General features: G+C 35.9%; 1 long non-coding RNA gene across 1 annotated transcript in view; it reads left to right on the top strand.

Annotated features, from left to right (window-relative positions):
• Positions 1-1,207: 1,207 nt before the first annotated feature.
• The window catches only part of LOC109373352 (uncharacterized), a 237,084-nt gene continuing 223,534 nt past the window's right edge, over positions 1,208-14,757 (top strand). The window contains exon 1 of the long non-coding RNA XR_002122208.1: positions 1,208-1,285. This is a non-coding gene — a long non-coding RNA (uncharacterized LOC109373352). The remainder of the gene's footprint in view (positions 1,286-14,757) is intronic.

The raw sequence follows: 14,757 nt of genomic DNA, 5'->3' as shown, positions 1-14,757 counted from the left end.
AGAGAGAGAGAGAAAGAGAGAGAGAGAGAGAGAGAGAGAGAGAGAGAGAGAGAGAGAGATTGCATGCTTGCAAAATGTCATCAAGGACATTCATGTTCTTCCTGTGGTTGCTAAGAATTCACCATCCTTCCAACAAGGAGTACAAGCAAATATGGGATGGAATATTGTTTAGAATCACCTGGTCTAACCCCACTTTTCAGTGTGACCTCCCAAGGTGGCACAAAACGCTACAGGAAGAACAAATGTTAAAAATCAGTTTAAGGAAAACTTCTGGAATTGTGTAAGGAGGTCTATAGATAATTTCCCCAGTGAAACTACCATAACTGGTGAAAGTTTAAAAGAACAGTCATTTATTGTCCTGGAAATTGGCCTAATGACAGAGTGAAGATACATATTATGGACACAGATCATAAATGTGATGCATTGAAGAGATGTGTGCTTTTTCATAGTGATGTGGGAAGAAGAAAACAATTTACATTTACTAAATAGTTACCATAGGTATTTTTAATATGTGTTATTTAGTTGAGATATCACAAAAGCTCCAAGGAGTTACTGCAAGTTACTTGATTTTATAACCTTCACTTGAAGGGAAAGAGTACTTCAATCAATGTGTAGCTCTATTTATTGAGCATGTCCTGTATGGCAGACTTTGGGTTAGGTCTTGGGGATACAGTGTCCAACAGATGGGTACCATTGTTAACTGTGCAATCAGAGAGGAAACATTCAACAATCACAAAAGTGACAATACATTTACAATGGGGTATCTATTTTACCACAAATCACATCAAATAAGTTATTGACTGCTTAATATATGCCAGGTACTGAGATACATTCTTACCTATGTAAGTGTATTTTATATAATGTATCTTATGTGATAGCTGGTGTTTGACGGGTACTGTTTTAATACTTAAAACAGACCTATAAATTAGGTACTATTGATGTCCATGTTTTTATAGTTGCTGAACAAGAGCCCTGGAAGTTAATAATTTACCCGAGATCTTGCAGAGCCAGTAAATGGAAGAATAAGGCTTTGATTCTGGGCAGATTGTCTCTAGAACTTTAGTTGTGTGTTTATTGTGTCACAACTTCTCACCATTCCTTAAACAGTTTATAAGCAGCAAGGCTGGGATTCAAACTCCTGTGAACCGACACTCGGAACCTCTCTGCCGTGCTGCTAACATGGGAACAAGGAACAGGACAAACAGTACGCAGGCTGTGAAAAGCATAAAAGGGAGATCTGATCCAGAGACGTGTCAGTCAGGAAGGCAGACTGAGGTCGAGGAAGGTGAGCTATGTGGTGTTGACTTAATAGAAAGGGGAGAAAGAAAACCAATGTGCTGAGGCAGAGGAAACAGGATGTGGAAATCTCAGGAATGGCAATGAACTTAAGGCATTCGAGGAAGGTCAGTGCAGATGGCGCATGTTAAGTATTATAAAAAGGGAAGTGATAGGGTGTAGTCAGCTCACATACTGAACATTAAAAAAACGAAAAAGGGAAAGCTGATCATTAATTTTAAATAGAGTCAAGGTAGGGGCCGGCCGAGTGGCGCGATGGTTAAGAACTGGCTTGGGATGCCAGAGGGCCCCGGTTCGGATCCCACATATGAGGGCCAGTGACACTGTCCTCTATAGCTAAGATGCTGAACAACAGCTCAACCTGGAGCTGGGCTGCCGTGAGTCGCCAGCGATGGCATAGACTGCAGCCCCTGCTGCAGTGGGTTGCCATGGGCTACCGTGTGTAGCCAGCAGCCAGCGTGAGCTGCCAGCAGCCGCAGTGAGCGGCCGTCCAGAGGCCGGCGACGCCTGGGAAGAGCACAATGATGGTGCCAACTTGGGCCAGTGAAGCAACGTCCTCCACAACTAGACTGAAGAACAAAAAGACAGCAACTTGTCTGTTCCCCTTCCCCCAATTCCCCAGCGCTGTTCCCATCCCCCCATTTCCCCAATTAAAAAAATAAATTAATTAAAAATATATATATAGTCAAGGTAGGATCATACCTCAGTTTCTGATTTCTAACCGCTGTTGCAATTTTCTAGTAATTCTTAGATTCAACTTTAGTTCTTGTTTTTCATAATTTATCAGGTGCTCTTTCAACCTTAAGTGTGAAGAAAATTAGGAAGCTGATATGGGAGATTTCTACTGTTTCTACTCAGTAGCTGTGAGGAATCTGCATATTGGATTTGTGTGTTTAGAAGTTTCAGTGAAAAACCTTTAACCAATGTTAATTAGTGAATTAGAAAAATAAAGTCTTTGCTCATCTGACAAGAACACTTGGTAAGCATTCAAATATATTCCACATAAAAATAGATTGCTGAACCTGAAATTGATATTTTATTGCAACTTTATGTAATGAATATATTATTTTATGACCTGTCAACTGTTTAGCCATAAATAGAATTCCTACATACAAAACACTCATTTCGTCCTTCCAAAAGTACATCAATTACTTCTTTTTTTTTCTTTTTGACAAATATCATCATAAAAACTTTAATTAATGAGTGGAACTACTTGCTTGTTTTCCTCTTTAAGATTCACTTAAAAGTCAGCTCTACTTGGAATAAAATACTTTACAATAAGAAACTCAGATCAACCATTATACAATATTTCCGTTTATTTTTGAAACACATGCAAGGAAGTATGATCAGGCAAACAACAATAGAGATGTGCTAAAATATTTGCAAACTATTTGTGTACCAGCAATTTTCCCGAGATTTTTGGATTCTTATGTAAATAGTGTTTTAAAATAGTCTACAATCAGAGAAATTTCTATGTTAAAAGTGCATACATGTTTACAAGTATATATACATACAGACATGTTATAAATAACATGAAAAAAACTGGTGCCTTGCTATCAGATTTAAGATGGCAAGACTCTGACATATAACTTAGTTTTTCACTCACACACTATCTGAAGAACACTGTGGGCTAAATAAAAGGACGAGCTATGAATGAATCATTCATAAAGCTGTGTTTTTGAAAGTGGGTCTTCAGGATACACATTCAGGATACACAGCTGAATCTGTATACCTTTTTATCTGCCTCTGTTTCTGCACATTTATCTTCCAAGACAATCTTGCCAGATTCACCACTTCCTGATGTTCTTCACCTCTGTGCTTTTGTGTATTCTGTCCCGTCTGCCTCGAGTGTCTTTTCCAAGCTCCACTTTTCCTCACACTTGTGCTTCTTAGCATTGTTTTAAATTTTAGCTCCAAGTCACTTCCTTTGAACTTTCCATCATTCTTCCTTTTCTCATATATCATTTTATCTTGTTTGTTATAGTGCCATTTTTTTCTTCAAAGCTATTGTACTTATTTATATGCATATTTTCCCCACTACTACCTTGGAATACAGGAAACATGTTCTAATCACCCTTGTATCTTTCATTTCTAGTGCAGTGACTGAGACTTGGTTCATGTTTCATAAATGTCCATCGGGTGAAGTTAGGATGAGTAGATGTTTACCAGGCAGATGAAGTGCAGCATGTGGAGTTCCAGGCATGGGAGGAGTGCATGCATGGGCGCGTGGATGCACGAGAACATGTTGTGTTCTGGCAATGACGATGCATCCGGTGTGGATGCAGAAAGTTTGGAGCAAGAATCCAGAAGGGGAGCATTTAAAAGGAATATGGAGGCTCTAGAAGATTGGTTGGCCTTTGGTAGACAAAGACTTAAGCCAGGAAATGAGATGATTACATATGTGTTTTGGAGGGAGAGCAAGTTGGTAGTATTATCTAAAAGATGATGGAATTAGAAAGGCTAACTCAAAGTGATGTTTTTATTAAAGAGGAGCGAATTAATTAGGAAGACACTTTGAAGATGGAATTCACGAGATCTGAAGAGGATATGTTGCTTTGAAATTATTTTTAATGTAATCCTTCTAATGCAGTTGGATTGCATGTTTTACAGTCGCAAGCAACGTCTGTTGTGATTTTCAGTAGAATAATGTGATGCCAGTTTTGGACAGGGCTGTGTGGCTGCCTGGACAGCATAATTCAAGAGGAAAAACTGTGCTAATTGTTCTCTGCCACTAACCACCACTCTCCAACACCTGGATGCTATCTATCCTTTTGGTAGAGGTGGTGAGGAAAATTCAGTTTGACACTAGAGCTTTCAGGTGCATTAAGCTAATTATCATCAATTTATGGAGTAATTAATTGCTGTTAATGATAAGGTTTCACCTTGAAATAATTTCAGTAGACCTTCTTTGTTAATGTATGTATATGTAATCTCACAAAGTATATTTCATCAAAATAAATTATTTCTTGGAGGAATCCCTTTATCACTCTAGCCCTAGTAACTGGCACATAATAAGCAATCCCTTAAATGTGTGCTGAATGAATGAATAATTGAAAGGCAGATAGTTGATAGAAGAATGAAAAAAGAAGGATGTGTAATTAGTTCATAATTCTAGCACAAATATGCTTAAAGAAACACCATTTGCTTGATTCTCATTACTTTTCCCAAATGTCACTAGTAAAGGTTTAACAGGTATTTTTAAAATTTTCATATTTCATCTTTTCAATATTTTTAAAGAAGCATGCTCCAAAAATATAATAACTTTCAAAATTTAATGGCTATGCCATTCAAAATTTAAAATATTTATCAAGTAAAATAACTATTGCATCAAAATGTAAATATTCTTTTCCTTTTATTATTAATTTAACAAATATTTATTGAGGAACTAGTGTGTCCCACATGTTGCTGTGATGATGATGTAAAATGAAAAGGCATAGTTACTATTTCCAAGTAGTGTATGACCTTGCAAAGAGAAAAGCATGCACATAAAGTTTTCAATTACCAGTTAGGTAGTATATTAGTTTCGTAGGGCTGCCATAACAAAATACCATAGAGTGGGAGGCTTAAACAACAAAAATGTATTTCCTTACAGTTCTGGAGTCTACAAGTCCAAGATCAAGGTGTTGGCATGTTTGATTTCTCCTGAGGACTCTCCTTTTGGCTTGCAGATAGTATCTTCTCACTGTGTCTTCAGTTTTGTTCTGCATGTGTGCATGTCTCATATCTCTGTGTCTAAACTGAGAAAGACTCAAGTAATATTGGACTAAGGCCCACCTTAAAAACAAAACAAAAAACCCCACCTCATTTTAACTTAATCACCTCTTTAAAGACCTTCTTTCTAAATATGGTTATATTCTGAGTTACTCGAAGTTAGGACTTCAGCATATTAAATTTGGGGACACAATTTAGCTCATAATAGCTAGGATTTAGGATTTGACCCATCTAAAAGGACCAAGCATCTCAGATTCTCAGACTCTCTTTTGATCTCTGTTTGAATTAAAGTAACATTATTATCCCTCTAAAGAGTAGCTATATATTAGTTACTTTGCTATTTTCCTCTTTTTTTTTCCATGTTGGCTAAATTACCAAAGCTTTAAATGGAGATGTTTATATCATGTATATATTAATATGGAGTAAATTGCGTTCCCTCAAAATTCACATTTGAAACCCTAACTCAATGTGACTGTATTTGGGGTGGGACCTTTAGGAGGTAAGCAAAGTTAAGTGAGGCCTTGAGAGTGAGGCCCTCATTCAATAGGGACAAGCCCCTCATGAGAGGAAGGGACCCTAGATCTGTCTCTGCCCTGTGAGGATACAGTGAGAAGGAAGCATCTGCAAGCCAAGGAGAGAGATTTCAGCAGAGTCTGACCATGCTGGTACCCTGATCATGGACTTCCAGCTTTCAGAACTGTGAGAAAATAAATTTTCTCTTATAGTAGCCCGAGCTAATACACATATTCATAATAATCTAAACATTAGATGTTTATTTAACTAAAATTATTATGAATGTGGAGAAGAGAATGCTTTTCATAGTAATAGAAGGAGTGAAAAGAGCTATATAATCATTTAATAATAGTGATAAATCCATAGCCATTGCTTATTGGTGTAAAATCAAGAAGCAACAATGCAAATGAATTATTTAGAGACATGGAAGTAAGTTCCAAACAAAATTCAAAAGAGACCTGAAAATATTGCCTCTGGGAAGAGGGAAACAGAAAAACATGTAGGACTACAAGTTTTGAAATAAAGCATGTAAACTGTTTTAATCTTTAAATTATGCATATGAGAAATTTTAATAAATAATACAAATAAAGTAAATATTAGAGTGTGAGTGTGAAATTTGAATTGCATGGCTTATTAGGTGTATCTAATCTGGATTTTAGGAAGTAATTAAAAACAAAATGTTGCAAAAGCTGCACTTTTTTTCCCCTAAAATTTAATTTATGAAAATCTGAAATGCTTAAGGCTGAATCCAGAAGCTCTGTGACCTACCTTCCCAAAGTTTCAGTTCTAGTGGGAAGGGGCAGTGCTTACCATTTGATTTCAGCTGGCCTGCCTTCCATTGCTGCAGCAAGAGAATAAAAGGATTCATCTCAGGCCTAGGTCACAGACTTTGTGTTAGAGCTGCGTGTGGTGTTATCCTCACCAGAAACTAAGAACTAACAGTGGGAAGCAGACATATCTGTAAAAGAAAACTGGGATGAAAGGATGTCAGTAACCAAAATATTTTTAAAAAGAAAATAAAATAAAAACCCAAACTCATCATGTTCACAATCAAATGTGAGCTGGCTCTTTCTCCCACGTTCTACATTATACAGTGTTATCACTATGGGCATGTAAGTTTAGCATTTCCAAATTGTGTTCAACTCTTTCCTGTTTTTCATTCTCTATATTTAAACATTTGCTAAATTCAATCAAGTCTACTGCTTCAGTGACTCTTAACTTATTTCAACATTTTTATAGTTCATTATCTCATTCCTGCTTGCTTTCATTATCGAGGTACCTCATTACTGGTTTTACTCAAATTTTTTTATATTTTTTTTGTTTATCTATCTCACTCTCATATTTCTGATAATTTACTGTTTTTCCCAACTCTTTCAAATATTTTCCCAGCACTTTATTGCTTAAAACTAGAAGCAAACTAAATCCTTAAGTTTAATGAACTTTGGTACATTAACTTGATGGAATATTATACAACTCTTAGAATTATAATTCTGAAGTTGTAGGGATATATATACATATTATGATACAATGTTAAAGAAATAAAGAATTATGCAATATAGCTGTAACACCATTACACATGCCATACTGTATACGCTCAGATGAAGAAAAAAGTTTTCACACAACTGACAGAAAGTCTTGGTGTGATGCTAGAGTGAAAAGAAATGTGTTCTTTATAGTTTTTTTTTCTTTAATGTTGATGATAACACATCTGTAACAGAGACTCCTAATGCTTACACATATTATCTGTGCCTATGGACGTTTGAGAAGTTCATACTTCTCGGCCTTTTTGTGGCTAGGTGGGACCATATGGTTGGTTTGGGCCAATGGCTTTTGATTGAAATGACATGTGACATTTCCATGCTGAAGCATTTATTTGCTGGGGTGAGCCCCTCCAACTGTCTTTCTTTCCTAATCACAATAATCAAAGAGGAGTTCTCATGTTAAGATAATAGAGCCATAGGATCTAAACAGTTACTTTGTGGACAGTGGGACATTGCCCTGCTGAGTCACCCAGACCCACTGTGCACTTTGTATGCTTGACAAATAAACCCTTGTTGGGTTGTGTCAATATCAAGATATTGGTATTGCATGTTTATTTGTTTAACCAACATAAACAAGCCTATCCTGATTAACACATCCTTTAAAACAGAAAAGAGACAATGACAAAAATATTTGATAACCAAAGTAAAAAAAAAAACAAACCTCTTTTAATGCTGAACTCAAATAGACATCACAATTAATTTCCCTGAGGTTTAATATACATTTAGAAATGAAGCAGATTAATTTTTTACCGAATACTATTAATTTGAACTTATTTTGTAGTTTCTTGAAGACTGGCTTGATTACTCCCTAGCACACTCTCTGTATGTACCAGTTATTCTACAGAATCATCGTAAAAGGCAACCATAATTTCATGTAGTTCCAACTGAAATTCAGTTCTTAATGTATTTGTTCATTTATTTTTTGTTAATGTATTCAGCATATCTTAATTGAAAACTTTCCATGTGTCGGACACTGTTCTCAGGACTAAGGATACAAATGATGACAATAAACATAAGGACATTTAATAACTGTATATATATATTTTTGTTCCGGACATTATCTTAAGCCTTTTATATAATTTAATCCTAATGTATTGTGATAAGTATGATTATTATTCCAATTTTACATAAAGAATCTGAGGTCTAGATTGCATGAGGTCACACAGTTGATAAGGGACAGAACTAAGATTCAAATCCATGTCAGAACCCAACATCTGGACTCTCCTTCATCCGAAGCGTGACCATGCACCCCCATTTGCAGTTTACATTTATTGTTCTACTGTAGTTTCAAATAGAATGCCCTGTCACCTTCTAAAGTGTCCTGGTTTGGAAGATAAAATATATAGTCACCCTGCTAATGCCCTACAGCTTTACGTGGTCCCTGCACACAAGGCAGGGAGAGTTCAACTATGTCCAGAGGTGTTTTAAAGGTTGATGGAATATGAAGGTGAAATTTCAAGGTCAATAAATCATTATTGTCCTATGCAGTGGATAGAGTCTAAAAAAAAAGGACATTTTAGGAAAATCAAGAAACAGGGAAGTGGAGGAGCTACGTATACAGATTCAATTAATCAAGTAATGCCAACAAATGAGCAAAACTGAGCTATTTTGCTGTTAAGAAGGCAAAAAATTGGACTCCATAAATGTTCAATTATTTATGACTTTTTCTAGCATGTTTACTCACTAGACCATGCAAGAGTACCCAGATGACCAGTCAAGGTAATATAGATAAATAGGAAAGTACAGGAGTGCTTTGCAAGAGTAATATCACTGCTACATAAGGATAATCAATCTCTGAACGTCACACTCAGTGCGTTTGTGAGTCAACATGTGGATCAAGAATGAATACAGCGAAGTTTCCTCGGGGGTTTGTGTACATCAGTCATGGTGGGGTTCTATGTCAGATTATAAATCAATTCATAGCACTACCTTGAGATGAATCTGTGTTTAATAGCAAATGACTGGGGTTTACATAGATTTATAAAATATTGGAATCTACTTTATTTTGAAGTAATTTATATGGCTATTGCTTTCTCTTTGAACATCTAGTGTGACTGTAGAACTCTAGGAGAGGAAGTGTACTAACCAGGAATAGTCCATTAAAAATATTGTTTTGATGCACTTACCTAATGCTTTTCAAACACAGTTTATTTCTTTATGGCACTATCCAGAAAAATAATCAGTTTGATTATGTTGATTTAAAATGCAGCAACCCTTTGTGTCATTTAAAGACTTTGAGTCCCTTTTCTTCTGAGATTTGAGAAAGATGTAAAAGATTATTCCGCTTGATGACAAGTTATGTTATTATCAGGCAAGATTTGAAAATGTGAGGTAACTCATGCTTAAAATTGGTGAATTAAACTTAAGTAGCATTTTCTACCCTATTCATAATTAAACTATTTATCCAATAAAGACAATAAAATTAAAGAAAAGAAAGACACATCTTAAAGTCATATACAGTCATGAGCCACTTAGCAACAGGGATTCATTCTGAGAAAGGTGCCATTAGGCGATTTTGCTGTGTGAATATTATAGAGGGCACTTGCACAAACCAAATGGTATAGCCTACTACACACCTGGGCTATATAGTACAGCCTATTACTCCTAGGCTACAACTCTGTACAGACTATTACTGTACAAAACAATGCAAGATTAAATTAAGCACAAGAAAAAAAATGATGCAATCAAAAGGTGCAGTAAACAGAGATGTATAAGGCTGCTGCTGGCGTAACGGCATAGATTTTTAGCAAACTTTTTTTAATAAGTAGGAAGAATACACTCTAAAACAATGATAAAAAGCACAGTATAGTAAATATGTAAACTTGTACCATAGTCATTTACTAACATTATCAAGTATTATGTATTGTATGTGTTGTACTTTTATGCACCAGCATCACCACAAACACGTGAGTAATGTGTTGCACTGTGATGTTATGACTGCTGTGATATGACTAGGTGGTAGGAATTTTTAGCTCTATTATAATCTTATATAATCTTATGGGACCACTGTCGTGAATGCAGTTCATCAGTGACTGAAACATCATTATGCAGTGCTCGACTCTGGTTTATTAATGTATCTTTGATCTACTGATGCCAATTCTGATATCTATAGACATTTTATATATATAAAATGTATATAATATATCATCTACATATATATGTATGTATATATGTATATATATGTGTGTGTGTATATGTATATATGTATATATATATATATATATGCTGAGTGACGTTTCAGAAACTTGGAAAGGTACTTTACATTTCACTTGACTGAATTCGAGTCATGATCTAGTTTATGCTCACAGATCTCGATGCATGAAAGAATAAAGGAAGGAAGCAAGGGAGGGAGGAAATAATTGTAAAAAATAGCTTCTAATGCAAATATACAGACAAGTCTGGTTTTAAATCTTGGGTTTCCTTTGCAGTTATAGAACATGGGAAGAAATGTTTAACATCATCAACTGTTATCTCATTTATAAAGTGGGGGATATACCATTTTGTGAGAACTATTGGGATGATGGGAGTAGCATATATGAAAACATAAACTAATTTTCAAAATAAACCAATACAATTAATTCATATACAATTTTAATATTACTTAGTTGAATCCTTTTAAGTGTTATGTTTAATACAAAGAAGGAAACAGGGCCGGCCGAGTGGCGCGATGGTTAAGAACTCGCTTGGGATGCCAGAGGGCCCCGGTTCGGATCCCACATATGAGGGCCAGTGACACTGCCCTCCACAGCTAAGATGCTGAACAACAGCTCAACCTGGAGCTGGGCTGCCATGAGTCGCCGGCGACGGCGTGGGCTGCAGTCCCTGTGGCAGTGGATGGCCATGGGCGGCCATGGGCTACCGTGTGTGGCCAGCAGCCAGCGTGAGCGGCCAGCAGCCGTAGTGAGCGGCCGTCCAGAAGCCGGCGATTGATCTGCCTCGCCAGAGAAGAGTGCAATGATGGTGCCAACTTGGGCCAGTGAAGCAACATCCTCCACAACTAGATTGAAGAACAAAAAAAACGACAGCAACTTGTCTGTTCCCCTTTCCCCAATTCCCCAGCACTGTTCCCATCCCCCCAATTCCCCAATAAAAATCTTTAAAAAAAAATATGATGACTGTTTAAGAAAAAATTTAAAAAAAAAAAGAAGGAAACAGTCCTGTGTTTTTACACCAAGGTCAGCCCACATCTGGAGGGCTGACATTGATACTTGCCAGCGAACAGTAAGTGGCACTTTGCCAGTTAGGAGTTTGTTTAGGGGATAGTTAGGGCCTTAGAACTCATGGCATGTGAAAAGAGTAAAAAAATAGGGATGTTTAGATTTTACTTGGCGCAACTTATAACATTTGTCTGTACTTAAAAGGCTTTCACAATCAGTCAACTCAAGTGAATCAATCACATGGTGAATGTTCTGAGTTAGGATTGGTTTAGTAATTATATTATAACATCCCATCAGTTGTAGATTTGGATGTGGGCTCCTAAGTGTTTGGGAAACATTTACTAGGGCCTCAGAGAGAGGAGCAGATATTGAAAAGGAAAGTTGAATTTCTTGAATTCTAAGAACCCTTCCAACTCAAACATATTTCTTCAGCTTTATTCGTTTATAGTAAAGGGATGTTTTTGAAATGTTATAATTTCACCAGGACATAGAGAACATAAAAGGAAAAGTAGAAATAAAATTTTGGAGAACAAAGATGTAGAATGTATGTTCCTAAAATAAAGCAGGCAAAAAATCATTAACAAAATAAGATACATTTTCACATGAAGAAACTTCACTTTCTACTTTTAAAGGCCCCACAAAATGAAAATGAAAACAATGAGATCATATCAAGGCATATCATTGTAAAAATTTGGAAGTTTGAGGATAATGAGGAAAACTAAATCTTTCCATAGAGCAGGATTCAAGAACCAAAATTGCTTTGGATTTCTTACCTCGTTTATCATTCTTGCAATTTGAAGTAGCCTGGTTCCATTAGAATATTGGATTGCATTTTCTGCCCTTCTTTGAAAAGTGGAAAACCCCCAAACACTTTTATATCCCAAATTCTCTTATTAATTACTTGAACATAAGTTTCTTTTTTAATCCAGGGTTGATGAAATATCACTCCAAGTCAAATTTGGCTCTCTGCCTGATTTAATAATGGCATGTATGTTAAGATTAGTTTTGCCATATTTAAATGCTTGAAATTATCAAAAGAAGAATATGATTTTATGACACATAAAGATTATATGAAATTCAATTTCAGTGTCCAACAATAAAGTTTTATTGGAAAATGCTGTAATAATTCATGTATGTATTGCCTGTGGTTGTTTTTGCACTGCAATGGCAGAGTTGAGCAGTTACAAGAGAAACAACACATGGTGCTTTGCATGTCACTCAGCGCTCTACAGAGCTCAGTGAATCAGTGACAGCTCCACAGCATTTCCAGTATTTGTGGAATGTCCACTGAAACACTTTTGTTTTTATTTCAGTTTACCTTATTTTACCAGTTCATACCAATTCTTGACAGAAAAAATGAAGGGAAAAGTATACTTTGAATGATGTGCTTATAAGACAACTGTGGCTTATTTTGATATTGGATTTGATGGCAAAGATTGACTTTGTTATGTAATCACACTGAAGTTGTGCTAAAAGAATACAACGTACATTGAACCAGTGCACTCATCAAATAGCTCTGACTCACAACAAAGCAATGGTCAAAAACATTAGGAAATTTAAAATCTGTCATCACAGCAGAAATTTTTTTTATAAAAATAGAAAAATTAAAATGTGCCTGCCAGCAAAGTAAGTTTCTGTGTAGCTCATTTGTAAGCCAAACAGGAAAAAAACATTTACTGATAGTGAGTTAAATAACATCATGTTTGAGAGCAGCAGCTGAAAACATGTGACACAAAAAACAAACTTTTTAAGAGGTAGCCTTTGGTGAGAGCAGTGTATCAAAGAGTTTGACATCACAGTCAATTAAAAAAAGAAAAATGATTTCTTTTAATTTTTAAAAAGTTATTTTTCGATTACCATTGACATACAATATTATATCTAGTTTCAGGTGTACAAAACATCATAGTGATTAGACATCTATATAACTTGCAAAGTGATCCCCTCGATTAATCTGGTACCCACCTGGCACTATACATATTTATTACAATACTGTTGACTATATTCCCTATGTTGTACTTTACATCCCCGTGACTGTGTTTGTTTTTGTTTTTGTTTTCCCATTATAGTTGACACTCAGTATTATTTTATGTCAGTTTCAGGTGTAAGGCAATGATTTTCGATAGCATGTCTCTTGATTAGTTAACAGATGTTACTGACGCTGTTCAATTGCTGTTTACTCGTAGAGTCAACGCCAAGAAGTCACTGAAAATTAGCCTCTCTGGATGGTCTTCATGGAAAACTTACAGGAGAATATTTTTCAAAGAAGCTGGGAAAACACTGAGTATAACCTGAAGTTGAATCCTGTAAAATACACTACAGTTGCTCTGGAAAAAATATATTTGAAGCAGAAAAATGCCTAGTTAAACAGATTTACAATGTTTGGAAAGTGTACAGAGCCTGTGGTTACTCATCATATTATTCACCAGCAAGTACTTTGTGAGAACATTCAATCTACCTTGCATTTTCGCACCAATGTCAGTAGTGAAGTTCATTTGCTCCCATGCATCCTCTCATGCTCTCGTTCATTGTGAAATCATGAATTTTTGTCAGAAATAGAGGCTCGTTGTCCTGGGTTGAACTACCTACCCTACCATATAGTAGTTCAAAAGTTTTACAGTGGTAAAGTTTTATTGTGATACTTTCAACCCGGGACCAAGATTGAAAATTTCCTGCTTGATAAAAATAGCCATTTAACACTGTTATTGATCATTAAGTGGCTTTGGAAATTAGCTTTTGCTGAAGAATTGATAAAGTCTCTTAATGAGTTCAACATAAAATTACAAAGTAATATAGTGCTTATCTTACAAATTTAATTACAAAGAAAATAGTGCTTCTATGAAAAAATATCAAGAACTGATATTTGAATTAAAAGTAATGTCAAGTTGCTTTGTATACGTGCCATGCTATCAAAAGTTAAACAATAGAGGTCTCCATTCTCACACAGATTTAAAGTAGATATATTTCCCTAAGCTCAACTACAGTTTTAGGAATGCTTTTTGAACTTTAGAGCAAATGTCAAGAAATTTTTCATATTTTCAAATATATTTAACTGGGAAATTAAAGTGCTTCTAACCAACTTTTTAAATTAGAAGGACTTATCTAAAAGTAACGGCATGCTAAAAGTTAAATATCAAGAGAAGAATATATTAGAATTCTATAAATGTCTTCAAACTAATGAATATGTTCAATCAAAACCTCATGTGTAGGGACTGATATCAGAATTTGTAGTATCTCTATATGTAAAAAGACATCCTTAATATGAAATGTGTACAATTTTTTTTTTAAAGATTTTTATTGGGGAATTGGGGGAAAGGATCAGACAAGTTGCTGTCGTTTTGTTCTTCAGTCTAGTTGTGGAGGATGTTGCTTCACTGGCACAAGTTGGCACCATCATTGCGCTCTTCCCGGGCAAGGCAGATCAGTCGCTGGCTTCTGGACGGCCGCTCACTGCAGCTGCTGGCCGCTCACGCTGGCTACTGGCTACACACAGTAGCCCATGGCAACCCATCTGCCGTCGCTGGCGACTCATGGCAGCCAAG

Source organism: Hipposideros armiger, unplaced genomic scaffold (genome assembly GCF_001890085.2).
Source record: "Hipposideros armiger isolate ML-2016 unplaced genomic scaffold, ASM189008v1 scaffold_711, whole genome shotgun sequence".
NCBI lineage: Eukaryota > Metazoa > Chordata > Mammalia > Chiroptera > Hipposideridae > Hipposideros > Hipposideros armiger.
The sequence above is the reverse complement of the archived record's forward strand: the minus strand, read 5'-3'. Positions and strand labels throughout refer to the sequence as shown.